This window comes from Antechinus flavipes, chromosome 4 (assembly GCF_016432865.1).
Source record: "Antechinus flavipes isolate AdamAnt ecotype Samford, QLD, Australia chromosome 4, AdamAnt_v2, whole genome shotgun sequence".
NCBI lineage: Eukaryota > Metazoa > Chordata > Mammalia > Dasyuromorphia > Dasyuridae > Antechinus > Antechinus flavipes.
In genome coordinates, this window is record NC_067401.1 from 374,258,009 (window position 1) to 374,274,380 (window position 16,372).

At 36.0% G+C, this 16,372-nt stretch overlaps 1 pseudogene; it reads left to right on the top strand.

Moving 5' to 3' along the window:
* The first annotated feature begins 307 nt into the window (after positions 1-307).
* Positions 308-2,417, top strand: LOC127561576 (C-X-C chemokine receptor type 4-like; annotated as a pseudogene).
* Positions 2,418-16,372: the final 13,955 nt, after the last annotated feature.

Sequence of the window (16,372 nt, forward strand, 5' to 3'; positions counted from 1 at the left end):
GTTTTTCCAGTAACATCATATGGCTGTGAAAGTTGAACTATAAGAAAAGCTGAGCACTGAAGAATGTAGGTTTTCAAATTGTGATACTAGAGAAGACTTTTGAGAGTCCCTTGAGCAGTAAAGAAACCAAATCAGGCAATACTTAAAGAAATTATTTCAGACTATTTCTTGGAAGGTCAAATACTAAAGCTGAAGCTTAAATAATTTGACCACATAATAAGAAGATAGGACTCATCAGAAAAGACCTGGTTTGAGAAAGATTGAAGAAAAAAAGGAATGGCAAATGATAAGATGGATAGATAGTCTCATGGAAGCAAGAAACAAGAGCTTAGACAGACTTTTGAGAGATAATCGAGAATACAGAGGTTTGCTGTACTATAGTCCATGAGTCACAAAGAATCAAACAGGACTGAACAATAGAACACCAACAAACTACAAAATGTATAAATGCAGAGATGTCACTTAATTTCATCAGTCTTCACTTTCCTCTTCAGTAAAATGAAGAGGTTGAATGAATTGATCTCTAAGGTCTCTGTCAGCGTTAACCATCCATGATTCTATAATTATTAACATAGAATTTCCTTTTATGTCTAACTGCTACACAGTGCAAAAGCTATTATGCATATAATTAATGAGTCAAATTAATTGTTGCAAGATGTATTTGAATTCCGCACTAAATGCTATTCATGTATGCTCAGACTTTTCTTGCAGCACAATCACCTCACAACTTTCTTCCTCTTAAAAAAAAGCAATAACAGGAATTATTGCCTATGAGGAACCAAATATTGAGAAAGATGCATTCCCATTTTGATAAATGGCAGCCACCTTAGAGTTTCAGTTGGCCCTTGCTAGTAAAATCTCCCTGGTGATAGGATTATTATATTGGAATATCAGGCTTGGGCCATAGTGTATCTGAATGTCAGTAAGCTTTGGGAAAGGTCTTTCATGCTATTCTTTTATGAAAATGGTGGAGAGATAAAGACCAGAGGAGTGTACAGTTAGATGATTTCAGAATCGGTTGAATGGCTGGACTGAAAACGTCATTTCTGTGTCAACATCAACTTTGAATGCATATTATCCAAAAATTTTATGAATAACTTGAATGAAGGTATTGATGGAATGCTTATCAGATTTATTAACCCCAGGCAGAGTCACCAACATATTGCTCATACATTGATCCAAAAAGATCTCAATAGACTGCAACACTGGTTCTTGTTCAATAAGATGAAATGTAATGTTAATAAATGTAAAGTATGACATTTTGCTTCAAAAAATCAACTTCATGTGATTTATAAAAGTCAGGTTTTATGCTAAACTTCAGAGTTTGATAGTTATAGCTGAAGATTTTAAAGTGATTTGGAAATAGTGTATTTGGGCAGAGGTTATTACTACTGCCACTTGCCAGTGTTAATGCAAGTATGAGTTAGAACAGTGGGGATGATCTGGATTTCTCTGTAGGCTTCATCACTGAGCTTCATGATAACAACAGTACATATGGGTTTTCCAAAGAACCCCTTTTCCAGCAGAAAAATGAAGTTTTCGACTGTATCTTTCTACCTACTGTATACTCTCATCATTTTTTTTTCACTAGCATTGTGGGCAATGGATTGGTTTTCATTGTCATGGGTTATCAGAAAAAGTTGAGAAACATAAATGACAAGTACAGGTTGTACCTACCAGTAGCTGATCTTCTGTTTGTCCTTACTCTGTCTTTTTGGGCTGTGGATATACCTGAAAACTGGTACTTTGGAAATTTTCTATGCAAGGCAGTTAATATCCAATACCTGGCAATAGTTCATGCAACCAACAGTCAGAGACCAAGAAACTGTTGGCAGAAAAAGGTACATGGCAGCCTGCTGTGTTTCTGAAAGTTCTCAATATAATTTTTTCAGCACAGAGGAAGCTAATGGAAGATACTTTTGTGACTGGTACCCTCATAACAAAGTCAGCTTTTTTTCTAGTGTCAACATATCTTAGTTGGTCTTGTTTTACCTGGCCAAATTGTTCTGATCTATTACTGCATTATCATTGCCAGCTTGTCACATTCAATGGGTCACCAAAAAGGAAAAACTTTGAAGATGATGGTCATACTTATCCTGGCTTTTTTTTTTTTTTTTTTTTTTTTTGCTTGCTTGCTGCCTTCTTGGGGTCAATATAGACACGTTTATTCTCCCGGAGGTGATGAAGCAGGACTGTGGCTTTGATAACACAGTGCACAAATGGATCTCTATCACAGAGGCAGTGGTCTTTTTTCATTGTTGCCTGAATCCTATCCCACCAAGGACAGTGTCTCTGCACAGAATGCACTGACATCAGTCAGCAGAGATTCAAGTCTTAAAATACTTTTAAAGAGCAAGAGGAGAGGACATTCATCTATTCTTAGTGAGTCAAAATCCTCATGTTTCCACTCCAACTAACACCATCTTTCCAGATCTAAAGACTGATTTTATACTAAAAGAATTTTTTAAAGTTATTTTTGAGATACAAAAGACTAACCTTAATGCACAGTTTATTATGTACTTTGAAATTTATTGTTTTACTTATTTATTTCGTTTCTATTTATTTATTTATTTGTTTGTTTTGCTGAGGCAGTTTGGGGTTAAGTGACTTGCCCAGGGTCACACAGTTAAGCAGTGTTAAATGTCTGAGGTCAGATTTGAACTCAGGTCCTTCTGACTGCAGGGCTGGTGCTCTATCCTATTATTTATTGTTGAAGTTTTTATTAGGCTTATTTGATTTATTTATGTAAATTTATTCATCCTCCACACTGATGAGTATCTAGGCAGGACCTATGGCCAATGCTTGGTTTGCAACTATTAATATTTGTCCCATTGTATGGCTGTAGAAAATGTGAACTTAAACACTCAGAGTGTGTGGTAAAAGACATAGCTAGAAAAACTTTGCTCTGCTGTTTGTACATAAATAATCTCTCTATTCCAGTTTCAAATCCTGTCCCTTTCCCCATTCCTCAGAATTTGTATGGTTTACACTACTGTAATTCTGATGTAGACATTGGCATTTATAATCAAAACCTTTGAGTCAAGTGTTAAATGGTGGTTTTTTCCCTACTAGGATAGTATAAAAACTTTCAGTATACAATCTAGGTTAAGTCAGTAATAAAAGGAAAGGTAAAACAAAACAACAATAATAACAACTTCATAAGTTCAGGATCAGGGAGGTATGAATAGACAATAATTTGTGTAAAAAAGAGATATGGGAGGAGGGGGTTCAGTAGCTTACAAATTCAACATGGGCGCCAAAAAGTAATGTAAGCTGTATTGAAAGGGACATAGTGTTGAGAGCAAGTTAGGTGATAGTTTTGTTGCATCTGGTTCTAGTCATACCACATCTGGAGTATTACATTATTTCCTGGTCACCACATTTTAGGAAGAGGAGATCCAATAGGATAATGAGAGGATTCCAGAATAAAGGACTTGGGCAATGGTTAACCTGAAGAAAAAAAGATTTCAGAGGCAAGAGTTCAATTCTGTCTTCAGGAAATTGAAGGAGATTTCTTCTCTGTTTCTCCAAATTTGGTAAAGTTAGAGAATGGGTTGACAATAGGAGTGGAAAGATAGGTGTCCTATTTCTTAACCTAAAGAAGTAAATAATGGGGATTTTCTGATATTGTGGCAGGGAAGATCTTTAGCATCCTCATATCACACCATACAAGCTGTCACACTCTCTATTTCTTCACAGAGTCAGCAGGTGCAGCAAAAGGACTGATATTGCTGCTAATACTGCCAAGATTACAGTTTACTGTTTCTGCTTGGACACGTGCCTGAGCCTGTTCTTTTTTCCTTTCGTCAGACTGACAGAGAGCAGATGACCTAGAGTAACTTCTCATCTGGGAGTTTCCTTTTCCTTTTCTGGTCTCCCTTCTGTGACCCTGAGTTCCAGCTTTCTATAACCCAGGCTGCTGAGACATTTCTGGCAACTAAATGATTTCATTCTTCATCATCTACTTTCTCCCAATTCCTTTTTGCAGGAGGAGGACTTTCTTAGAAGGGAAAGTCTTCAGGGAAGGGAGCCTTAAGCTCCCAGATCAAGTCTGCATCCAGACTAAAAGAATGCTCTAGACTCCTCAAGAGATCATAGTTTGATTAGGTCAGCTTACCAAGAAGGAACATTTTCACAGAGAAGATATTTCATAGACTTTTAAAACTAGAAAAGAACATACAGGTCATCTGAGTCTATTATAAAAATGAGAAACCTGAAACTGAGTGAGATTAAATAAGGAAGTTTAGTAGAAAGAGTTCTGAATTTGAAGTCAGAAGATCTAGGTCTATTTTCCAATTCTACCACTTATTATCTATCTAAACTTTAATTATCTTCTCTGGGCCTCAATTTCCTGAACTATAATATTGAGGACTGGATTAGATGGTCTCTAAGTTACATTCTTGCTCTAATTCTGGTATTCTATGATCCTATTAAGTGAATGTTTAAGGTCACACAGCAAGTTGCTGATGGAGCGCTATTAGAACTCAGGACTCCCTATTTCTCAGGGAAGTTTTCTTGCCATAGTTCGTTTTCTTGATTTATCTGTTTTTTCACTTTAAATTCTTCCAAAGATATGTAATATTATCAGTGTGGATTCTGTCTCCACTAATGCTGACTCTCTTCAAGAGATTGATCATCTCATCCAGTGGCCAATCTTGTGATAATATGCTTCTTCAAACTCAGCAAGGTTGGTCCATGGACAAGTAGCATCCCTTCTGGGATCATTTCCTCAACCTGACATGTGGGTTCACAGATTAGGGTCCTTAGTGGACATAGTTAACAACTAATCCCCCTGGATTTTGAGTTAACAATCTAGCACTATTACTCATGAACTCCCACCAATGTATTTTTCATTTTCAATCAATCAGTTAAACTCCATTCACTGAAAGGAATTAAGTATAGCAAGAATAATAGTTGTAAAACATTACCTCAAAACAGAGGGTTTATGCTCCTATTTCATATGCAAAGTCCCTAGGAAAAATGGGCTCAAATTTAAAATTCAAAGGTACATGTGTAGAGCACATGCATGCAGTCAAGAGATAATGAACAACTAGAAGTCCTGTCTCCTTTTTTAAGAATTTTGATGAAGTTTCTTTTAGATATAGTTTGCTATGGGTTCTAAGGATTGGTTCTGTCTCAAAGTTATATTCCAATATTCCCTGACTTCTGTGGCTACTATTACTGCTCCAATGAACTAACTTTAGTCACTTGGGACACCTCTGATGGAATCTTAGAATCCTTCCCCCAGTTATGACAGACAAACTAAAATGATTAATGAAAAGTCAGTACAACAGATGAGAGTGGTAAAAACAAACAAACCAAAAAAACCAAACAATTCATATAATCTAAAACTGATACCCATGATGTACAAAAAGAAATAGGGTCTCCAGCTTCTGTGGGCTAGAGGTCGGCAAACTATTCCCTATACGTTTTAAATAAAATTAAATTTAAATAATGTTTTATCCTACTTAAAAATGTAAAAAACATTTTGGCTCATGGGTGTTCAAAAATAGTAAGGCCAGATTTGTCCTTTTTTATACACTGCTTAAACTTGAGCAAAAGTCATATAGAATGAGATAGGGGTTGTGATCTTAATTGGTAGAAGTGGTCTCTGCCTTGATAAAATAATGGATCATTAAAAGGAAAATAATTTAAAATATTAAAAATTAATCTGATGCTTCAATAGAGCACTGGCAACAAGATAACTGTATAAATATGTATACATATTATATTTAACATATACTTTAACATGTTTAACATGTATGAGACTGCCTGCCATCTAGGGGAGAGGGTAGAGGGAAGGAGGGGAAAAGTTGGAACAGAAGTTTTTGCAAGGGTCAATACTGAAAAATTACCCATGCATATGTTTTGTCAATAAAAAGCTATAATAATAATAATAAAAACAAATGAATGAATGAATGAATGAATGAATGAATGAATAGAGCACTAAGGCTAGAGCTGGGAAAATCGGAATAGAAATCTGGCCTCAAATATCTATTAGTATTGTGACTTAATCTCTGCCTCATTTTCCTCAACTGTAAAATGGGTTCGAAATAGCAGAGAGTTGTTAGGAGGATCTAATAAGATAATATTGGTAAACCATTTAACACAGTGTCTGGTACAGAGTAGGAATTAAATACATCATCGTTCCCTTTCCCTCTTCCCCTAAGAACATACAGCAACTCTAACTAGATTATGTTGCCAAAAAAAGAGGTCCTACTGAGCCTGCTTTAATAATTTTTATATTAGAATCCTTTCTCTTTACTATTTTTGGAGTTTTGTATAGGTTTTTCTTTTTAAAGTTCTAATAAAATTGTATGAAAGAATTGATAACATTAAAGAAAGTTTATATATCTTCTCCCCACTCCTCTTTTTTGTTTATTTTCTTAAGTAGCTTTAATAAAGTTCAGATGGGTCCCAATATCATTTCTCACCTGACTGTACTACTTTGGGACTTCTCCAACTTTTCCACTTTTCCCAGAAAATTCATTACTGAGAGAACTTCTCATCTTGCATCAGCCTTGGAACATCATCTTATCACTACCTCCTGTCCCTCTGATTGGAGAGTGCAGCCATGAACTCCAAGGCTGGCATTTAGGGAGAGAATTCAGTTCAGAATGTCTCCTCATTTCTTCCTGGACCCACTTTGGGATTTCTCTGATTTTTCCACTATGCTTCCACATCAGGTACTTCTGCCTTTTTCACTCTGCTTTGCAGCTCTTTTTGTGTGTTGTTTTCCTTCATTAGAATGTAAGCGCCTAGAGGGCAGCAGCTCTCTGTGTGTGTACCTCTCTTTCTGTCTCTGTCTCCCTCTCTGTCTTTCTATCTCTTTATGTGTGTCTCCCTCTGTGTTTCTTTCTCTTTGTATCTGTCTGTATCTCTGTCTGCCTCTGTCTCTCTGTGTGTATTGCCTCTTTCTCTGTATCTCTGTCTCTCTCTCTCTGTACCTCTCTTTCTCTTGGTCTCTCTTTTTTCTCTCTTTATCTCTATCTCTGTTGTCTCTCTCTGTCACTTTGTGTCTGTCTCTATCTGTCTGTCTCTCTTTCTCTGTCCCTCTCTGTCTCTGTCTTTGTCTCTCTCTCTCTTTCTCTCATATTTATATCCCCAGCACTTAATATAGTGCTTGCCACATAGTAGGTGCTAATCAATGTTTACTGACTGACTGACTAACTTGGAATCAGTAAAGTCTGAATCAGTGCAATTGCTCTATACTGGTCCTATCCCCCTGCACACACTCCTCTAAGCTCTGTTTCCTATCTTTGGGTATCTGTGTTGTAGAAAGTACAGTACAGCAAAAACTTAAGACTCATCAATATGGAGTGACAGGACCTATGAGACATGAGCCATTCTGGAATTAAGACAAGCTAGTTTTTACAGGCTATATAGAACCTTCCCTAGGTAAGAACTATTCTGTTCATCCTTAGGCTAATTCTAAATCTTCATATAAAATCACAAGCCAATGACAATAAGTATGAAGAAAAAAAATCACTGGATTGAAAATCATGAGATTTTGGGTCGGAGGGAGTCAGTGTGGTATAATAGAAACTGCCTTGGATCTAGGTCTAGAGTTAGAAGTTAGTTAGAAGTCACATCTATTTATCTATTTATCTATCTATATATGTCTAATATATAGATAAATATAAAAATCTGAAAGGATTTCAGGATATGTAAGACTGAGATCCCCAAATTAGTTACTTGAAACAGAAGGCTTTGATCTCTCAGACACAGGATTCAAAATGGAAGGAGCTAATTAACCCAAAGGTGCTCTGCCTAGATGTGTTGGCTGAAGGTAGGACTATGACCAAAAAAATCATAGTTATCCCTTATCAAGAAAAAATTGTAACCAATATACTCTAACAGATTCATGATGACTTGATATGGTTGGCCATGGGCTCAGAAAGGAGCCCAGAATATAATAGGAGGGAGCCAAGGAAAGATGATGAGACCTGCAGAGCAGAAATTCTACACCCAATAAGAAGCAGGCTCAATGAGCCTATCAGAGCAATGTCCCCAGCAGAGATGCTGTGCCCATCAAGGAGTAGATCTAATATGATTATTGTAATGATTTCACCAGAAGACTTCAGGGATCTTGCAGCATTAGATATAGCAATTAGAAACTTCACACCTATTTCTCATATTTAATTCCTCATTTTTGGAGTGCATGCTCACTCTCCCAAAATATGAAATGTCAATTTGTAGGACAGGTTTCCTATGTTTAGGGGGAAATGTTCAATTTCAGATATTTTCACTATGCCAAATTAATTAGGCTTTACTTTGCACTAATTTTGTCCCCTAGCTGACTGAAAAAAGAAAACACTAGTCGGGGCTTTTGGTGATAATTTTGACTAGATGTAGACCTGCAGAATAATCAGAAATTGAGCTTTTATTCTAAGGATCTCATGTACAAAAGAAATAAACCACAGGAGCTACATGTGAAATTAAGGGGTTGGACTAGAATCTTAGATGGAGAATTAGAAGAAATCTTGGGGATTTTCTTTTCTAATTCTTTCATTTTTACAGCTTAGAAAACCGAAATCCAGAAAGGTTTTGCTGAATTCAGCACCACAAGGACTAGGTTTGGTTCATTTTACTACCTAAGCTGTCTTGTTGTCAGACACAAGGTCTCCTCACTCCAGTTGATCAGTTATGGCTGTAACTACAGTCAGCAGGAGAGAATTCTAAAATAAGAAAAACAAGCAAAATCAGATTTCAAAGCTCAAATCCAAAAAGAGATCCTTTAAAAGAGAAAAGGAGGTGTATAACTAAGCAAGAAAAAAAAAAAAAGAACAGCATAAATTTCTAAGGAATGTGTTAGGAATAATGGTATCATTTAGAGCATGAAGAGATTTGAGAGATTATCTTGGGCAAACTCAATATGACACAGTGAAAGGAGTAATGGGTCGGGCTCGTCATTCTCTGAGAATGATTTTCTCATTTATAAAATAAGAGGGATGAAATAAGTGGCCTCTAAACTTTAAATCTATGATCTTTCATTCTATAGATAAGGAAACAGTTCCAGTCTAACACCATTCAACTAATAAATGACAAAGTTAGCGTGAGGCAGTCAGAAACAGCCAAAATTCAGGAAATCTTGTCTCATTTACTAATGTGTCACTTTTGGCAAATCACTTAATTTCTCTTGACCTCAGAGCCCTCATGTATAAAATTGGTGGGAGTACTGGCATAATAACTTCCACCTCACAGGATTGGTGTGAGGATTAGTTGAGATATTATGCATAAAGATTGCTTTGTTAGCTACTACAATTACTTAGCCAGCATTTAAATCTTTTTTTAAAAATTTTTATTTAATAATTACTTTATATTGACAGAATCCATGCCAGGGTAATTTTTTTTACAACATTATCCCTTGCACTCATTTCTGTTCCGATTTTTCCCCTCCCTCCCTCCACCCCCTCCCCTAGATAGCAAGTAGTTTTATATATGTTAGATATGTTGCAGTATATCCTAGATACAATATATGTTTGCAGAACCGAACAGTTCTCTTGTTGCACAGGGAGAATTGGATTCAGAAGGTAAAAATAACCCAGGAAGAAAAACAAAAATGCAGATAGTTCACATTCGTTTCCCAGTGTTCTTTCTTTGGATGTAGCTGCTTCTGTCCGTCATTTATCAATTGAAACTCAGTTAGGTCTCTTTGTCAAAGAAATCCACTTCCATCAAAATATGTCCTCATACAATATCGTTGTCGAAGTGTATAATGATCTCCTGGTTCTGCTCATTTCACTTAGCATCAGTTCATGTAAGTCTCGCCAGTCCTCTCTGTATTCATCCTGCTGGTCATTTCTTACAGAACAATGATATTCCATAACATTCATATACCACAATTTACCCAGCCATTCTCCAATTGATGGGCATCCATTCATTTTCCAGTTTCTAGCCACTACAAACAGGGCTGCCACAAACATTTTGGCACATACAGGTCCCTTTCCCTTCTTTAGTATTTCTTTGGGATATAAGCCCAATAGAAACACTGCTGGATCAAAGGGTATGCACAGTTTGATAACTTTTTGGGCATAATTCCAGATTGTTCTCCAGAATGGTTGGATTTGTTCACAACTCCACCAACAATGCATTAGTGTCCCAGTTTTCCCACATCCCCTCTAACATTCATCATTATTTTTTCCTGTCATCTTAGCCAATCTGACAGGTGTGTAGTGGTATCTCAGAGTTGTCTTAATTTGCATTTCTCTGATCAATAATGATTTGGAACACTCTTTCATATGAGTGGTAATAGTTTCAATTTCATCCTCTGAAAACTGTCTGTTCATATCCTTTGACCATTTATCAATGGAGAATGGCTTGATTTCTTATAAATTTGAGTCAGTTCTCTATATATTTTGGAAATGAGGCCTTTATCAGAACCTTTAACTGTGAAGATGTTTTCCCAGTTTGTTGCTTCCCTTCTAATCTTGTTTGCATTAGTTTTATTTGTACAGAGACTTTTTAATTTGATGTAATCAAAATTTTCTATTTTGTGATCAGTAATGGTCTCTAGTTCATCTTTGGTCACAAATTTCTTTCTCCTCCACAAGTCTGAGAGATAAACTATCCTATGTTCCTCTAATTTATTTATAATCTCGTTCTTTAGCCAGCATTTAAATCTAAGTCTCTTTGTTAAGCTATACAATAAGATAATTTGGTACAATTTTTTCAGATGAGGAAATTGATTCCCAAGTGTAAATGGGTTACATTTTTAGGCACACACTATCCAAACAGAAAAACAACAAATTGTGCATTGTACATTTGGGGGTATGGTGGGGAAAAAATCAATTCTGGGCTACTAAGAAGCCAACTTTTCAGGCACAAGATGAGCTAAATATATCGGCAATTGTCTCCACTGGCTGAAAACTCACATTTCAGATTAGAGATACAAACCGATTTGTTGTGTATACTTGCGTGTCTTGAAAACTTTCTCCATGGAGTACTTTGGCCAAACCCAGACTTCTTTAAGATACAAACCGAAAAACACTGCTCAAAATTTCTATTTTGCTGAGTGCCTGCAGGACCAGGGCCCAATACTTCTTGGGGCCTATCTCTAGCAACAGAGAAACAAGGATCTCAGTAAGGTGACATGGATAGGAATTCCAGAACTCTTAGCAATGTATGGCTTGTTTTGGACTTCTGCTTTAGATCACTTCCTACCAAATGGTTTTGGAAAAGGTATGCCGGAGAATGCTGAGCTACATTTTTTTTCAGAGTAGTTTTCAAAGTTCAGGATAAGCAGATGCTTGTGAAAAATCCTAACCACAACAAAAAGGGAGCACAAAGAGAGAGAGAGAGAGAGAGAGAGAGAGAGAGAGAGAGAGAGAGAGAGAAAGAGAGAGAGAGAGAGAGAGAGAAAGTTTGCTCTTTGCTTGGGGCAGATGCATAATGTTAATGGAGAGTGGAGAGAGAGCAGAACTACTGATGTGCTTTTTTGCCTTCATTTTTTTCCATCAAGGAAAATAACCCTCAGCTTCAAAGAGTAATACAAACACAGTATCTAACATGATTAACTCCACACCCTTTCTCTCAGGTTTAGGCCTGTTATATCTCTCCCTAAGGATTCTCAATAACCTGAGGGGGTTGAAGTATGTCTGTGCCCTTAGCTTACTCTTCAAGGCATTGATGTTGGGCTGGATTCCTGGACTCCCCTGATCACAGTGGCTTTTGCTTCAAATCAGAAACTCCATTACTTGCACCTAGAATAGAAAAAAACAAATGAAAAAAAACAAAGACCCAGGCCCATTCTTTGGGTCATATGGCCTCTGCAGGGCAATTCCCTCTTCCCCCTTCTCTTCCTTTTATAACATAGTTTCTCACTAAAAGTCACTAATGAAAGAACCATCTCATTCTTTCATATTTGAATGAAATAAATCTATGGCTGGTACTGACTCAGGATATTTTGAAGATGCCTACAGTTCCAGTTCTGCAATCAGTGGAATAAAGTTCTTCCCATTCAAGTGCAGAATGTCCACTTGTGTTTTAGTCTTCACCATTTCCCTATAAACAGCAACTTAATGTTCTCTTAGAGGATGAAGTATCTTTTTTTTTTTTAACTTTTTATTTTTTTATTTAGCCTGGATGTTTTTTCAAAATACATGGATAAATAGTTTTCAACATTCACCTTTGTAAAACCTTGTATTTCAATTTTTTTCTCCTTCTCTTCCTCCCTTAGATAACAAGTAATCCAATACGTTAAATATGGGCAATTCTTATATACATATTTCCACAATTATCATGCCGCATAAGAAAAATCAGATCAAAAAGGAAAAAAATGAGAAAGAAAACAAAAGTACCAAACAACCACAAAAAGGTGAAAATATTATATTGTGATCCATATTCAATCCCCACAGTCCTCTCTCTGGATGCAGGTTAGCCTGTAATTGTTTTAGAAACCTTTCACACATATTTTAAAACCAAGCACTGCCTTCTCTACAAATCCTTTCTGGATTCCTCAAATTGTTGATCCTTTTCTTCTATAATTTCACCTTGTATTCTTGTTTTTAGTCTACATATCCTAATATGTACAAGTTGTGTTCTCCATTTGAATGCATGCTCCTTGAGAACAAGGATTGTTTTTATTCTTTGTATTTGTAAACATAATTCAGTGAGCTGCCACAAAGTAGGTGCTTCATAAATGCTTAGTGGATTGATTGATTATCTCATTTGATCCCCACAATAGAATGAGGTCATCTTATTAGACTGATAAGATCCACAAATGTGCCAGAAATAGGAATGAGTCTGAATTTGGAGAAGGAAGGACTGAGTCAAAAATTCTGGCTCAGTCATCTACTATGTGGCCTTAAGTCACGTTCCTTCCTTATTTCCTAATCTTTAAAATGAAGGAATGGGGCTCAATCATTTCTGAGATCTCTTTCAGCTGTGAACCTATGATACAAAAAAAGATAAAGTTATAGAAAAGCCATCACTAAGCACAGTGCCTGGAATATAATAGATACTTAATAAATGTTTATTTATTGATAGATTATACTGCTCTTAGTTTAAGCACCTGATTCAGATGAAATACATGTTAGTGTTAAGGTTGGGAAAGCAGAGACCCCCAAGAGTTTGGGGTCACAAACTGATGTCATGAGGTACCTCAAAAGAATTTGCAGGCTTGAATCCATTTCCTAGTAAAGGAGCAAAGTTTTATTGTAATTGTAATGCCAATTGCAGTGGGTTAAGCAAAGTTAATTAGCAAAGATTGAGGGAAAGGAGATAAGATTTATACAAAGTTGGATCAGAGCTTCATGTTACTTATATGCTAATTTTATGGCTTGCAAGTAGGTTTGAGGGGTGGTCTGTTCACTATTTTTTCAAGAACTTGTTCATTCCTGACCAACAGACTATCTATCTGACAGTCAGTAATGTTTGTAGGACTATTCCAAGGCCAGAAGACTTTGAAATCATTGACAAACAGATTGTTAGGACAAGAGTACTCTTAGGTCAGAGGGCTTCAGAGTCACTGCTGTCTCCTCTACATCATTAGGACACTGAAGAACTTGGGATGTTCTCACCAAATCATTGTAAGGAAATCCTGCTCTTTTTCTTCGCTTTTTTTTTTCTTAGCATATTTCTTTTTCTTTCCCTTTTATTTCTTATGGTTGTATATGGGAGAGAGGAACATTAGCTTTTAAATTTTCTTTTTTTCTGCAATGAATAATAGAAAGCAAGCTTTTCTTAGATGAAAGCTTCTACTTTTTGTCTTTGGAAATATCTCTTTTCTTTAAAAGTGGCAGTTACTAGGTCTTATATAATTCTCACTCTGCTGCAAACTTTCAAAGTATCTATGGTGCACAATTTTGCAGATTCTTGGTTTCCTTAAAGTATTTCTGGTCTACACTGAAAGTCTTCTGATTACTGTAAATTTGGGGGTTTGGGCTCAACTTTCTTCTTAGTGCATGAAAGCTTCTGGCTGTCTGTGTATAAATCTGAGTTTCACAAAAACATTTAACTATAGGTTTTTTTAATCACTTGATCATTATTTGGTATGGTTCTCTTTAATTTTTTTTGAAGTATTTATATGATAATTGGGTAGTTCTGCTCTTGTTCATTCTCCCATCTTTGTTAGAAATGCATTTGACCCATTTAGAATGAATTATTAAATGAATGATTTATAAACACTTACAAAGTGAAAGCAGAATCTCTAAGCATTGGCATGAACATACTAATCATACTAAACTAACTGCATTGATTTTTTAAAATAGAATTGTTAGAGTGACACAAGGAAATAGTATAGACACAGTAATATATGGATTTGAAAAGGCAATTAATTTCTTTATTCGATTCAATTTAACAAATATTCTTATGTGTTTATTATGTTTAAGAGACTATACTAGGTGCTATAGATACAAAACCAAATAGATAAGAGTCTCTTTTCTCAAGGGGCTAACATTCCACTGGGGGAGGAAGGATACAAAGGCATATAATACGATTATATTTGTAGCAAGTAAAGGTTACAAATATTTATATTTGAGGAAGGAAGAATGCTATTAACTGAGGATGACTGGGAAGATTTCATGGAAACGATTTCATGAATTGAACTTTGAAGGAAAATAATAAAAATAAGAATAACTAACATTTATATAATGTATATTATGTGCCAGGCACCGTGCTAAGCACTTTACAAATATTCTTTCCTTTGATCCTCACAACAACCTTTTGAGGTAGATGTTATTATTATCATCCCCATTTTATAGATGAGGAAACTGAAGCAAACAGAGATTCAAGTGGCTTGCTGATGGTCACACAGCTAATAAGGATCTGAGGTATGATTTGAACTAAAGTCTTTCTGACTTCAGACCTTATGGCTCTGTCTTCTAAATCACCAGCTTCCTCAAAGATAAGGATTAAAAAAAGAAAGACATGAGAATAAAGAACCTTCCAGGCACAGAGAATGATAGCAAAAATGTCTGTAACCTTTGTAGCCTTATGTATTTTATGTAATATAAACATTATTCTGAGAAAGGGTCTGTAGACTTCACCAAAAGAGACCATGTTCAAAAAAGAGGTAAGAATGCTTGGCCAAAGGCTCCCAGAGTTCTCTGCTGTTCAAATTCTATAGTTCCTTCCTTCCTAGTTTATTAATTCTCTTGATTAACTAACTTATCTTGACTATCTTTTTAATCAGTTAGATGGTACAGTGGATAGCGTGCCAGGACTGGAGTCTGGAAGATCTGAATTCAAATCCAGTCTCAGATTCTTATTACTGTGTGATCCTGAGCAAAACACTTAATCCTAGTCAACACCATTTCCTCATCTGGAAAATGAGCTGGAGAAGGAAATGGCAAATCACTCCGATGAATTTGAGATACAGCATGAAATGATGGAGTTTGGCACCAAATTTTGGGGTTCAGTCATGTGACAAATTCACAATGGCCTTTATTATTGGCAAAAAGGTATTTTTATTTATGAGAAGAGATTATTGACAAAATAAAGAGGCACACCAGGAATGGTAAATACAAAATATATTTGGGAGAGCATATAGTTAGCAAGGAAATGGGGTTTTAACAATTAACAATGGAAAAGACAAGCACCCTAGAGGAACTCACAATTAATCAGGAGAAAGGAATACTCCATGAAATGAGAGCATTCCACTGAATGGCAGAGTAAATCCATAGAGGAGTTTAGCACCCCAAAAGATTTGGTTACCTCTGACAAGAAGAAAGACATTATGAGGTAGAATGCCATGGAGAACTAACTCAAAAGGTGTATAGCAAAGATGCTATGGTCCATAGACTTTTTTTAAATAAAGCTTTTTATTTTCAAAATGTATACAAAGATAGTTTTCAACATTCACCCTCACAAAACCTTGTATTACAAATTTTTTCTCCCTCCCTTCCACCCCTCCCCTAGATGGCAAGTAATCCAATATATTTTGCAATTCTTCTATATATATTTCTACAATTATCATGCTGCACAAGAAAAAATCAAAGGAAAAGGGAAAAAAATGAGAAAATGCAAGCAAACAACAATAAAAAGAGTGAAAATACTATTCTGTGATCCACACTCCGTCCTCATAGTCTTCTTTCTGGATGCAGATGACTTTCTCCATCACAAGTCCATTAGAACTGACCTGAATCACCTCACTGTTGAAAAGAGCCACTTCCATCAGAATTAATCATTGTATAATCTTGTTGTAGCTTTATACAACGTTCTCTTGGTTCTACTCATTTCATTCAGTATCAGTTCATGTAAGTCTCCCCAGGCCTCTGCTGATCATTTGTTATAGAACAATAATATTCCATTACATTCATATTCCATAACTTATTCAGCCATTCTCCAATTCATCCACTCAGTTTCCAGTTCCTTGCCACTACAAAAGGGGCTGCTCCAAACATTTTTCACATATGGGTCATTTTCCCTTTTT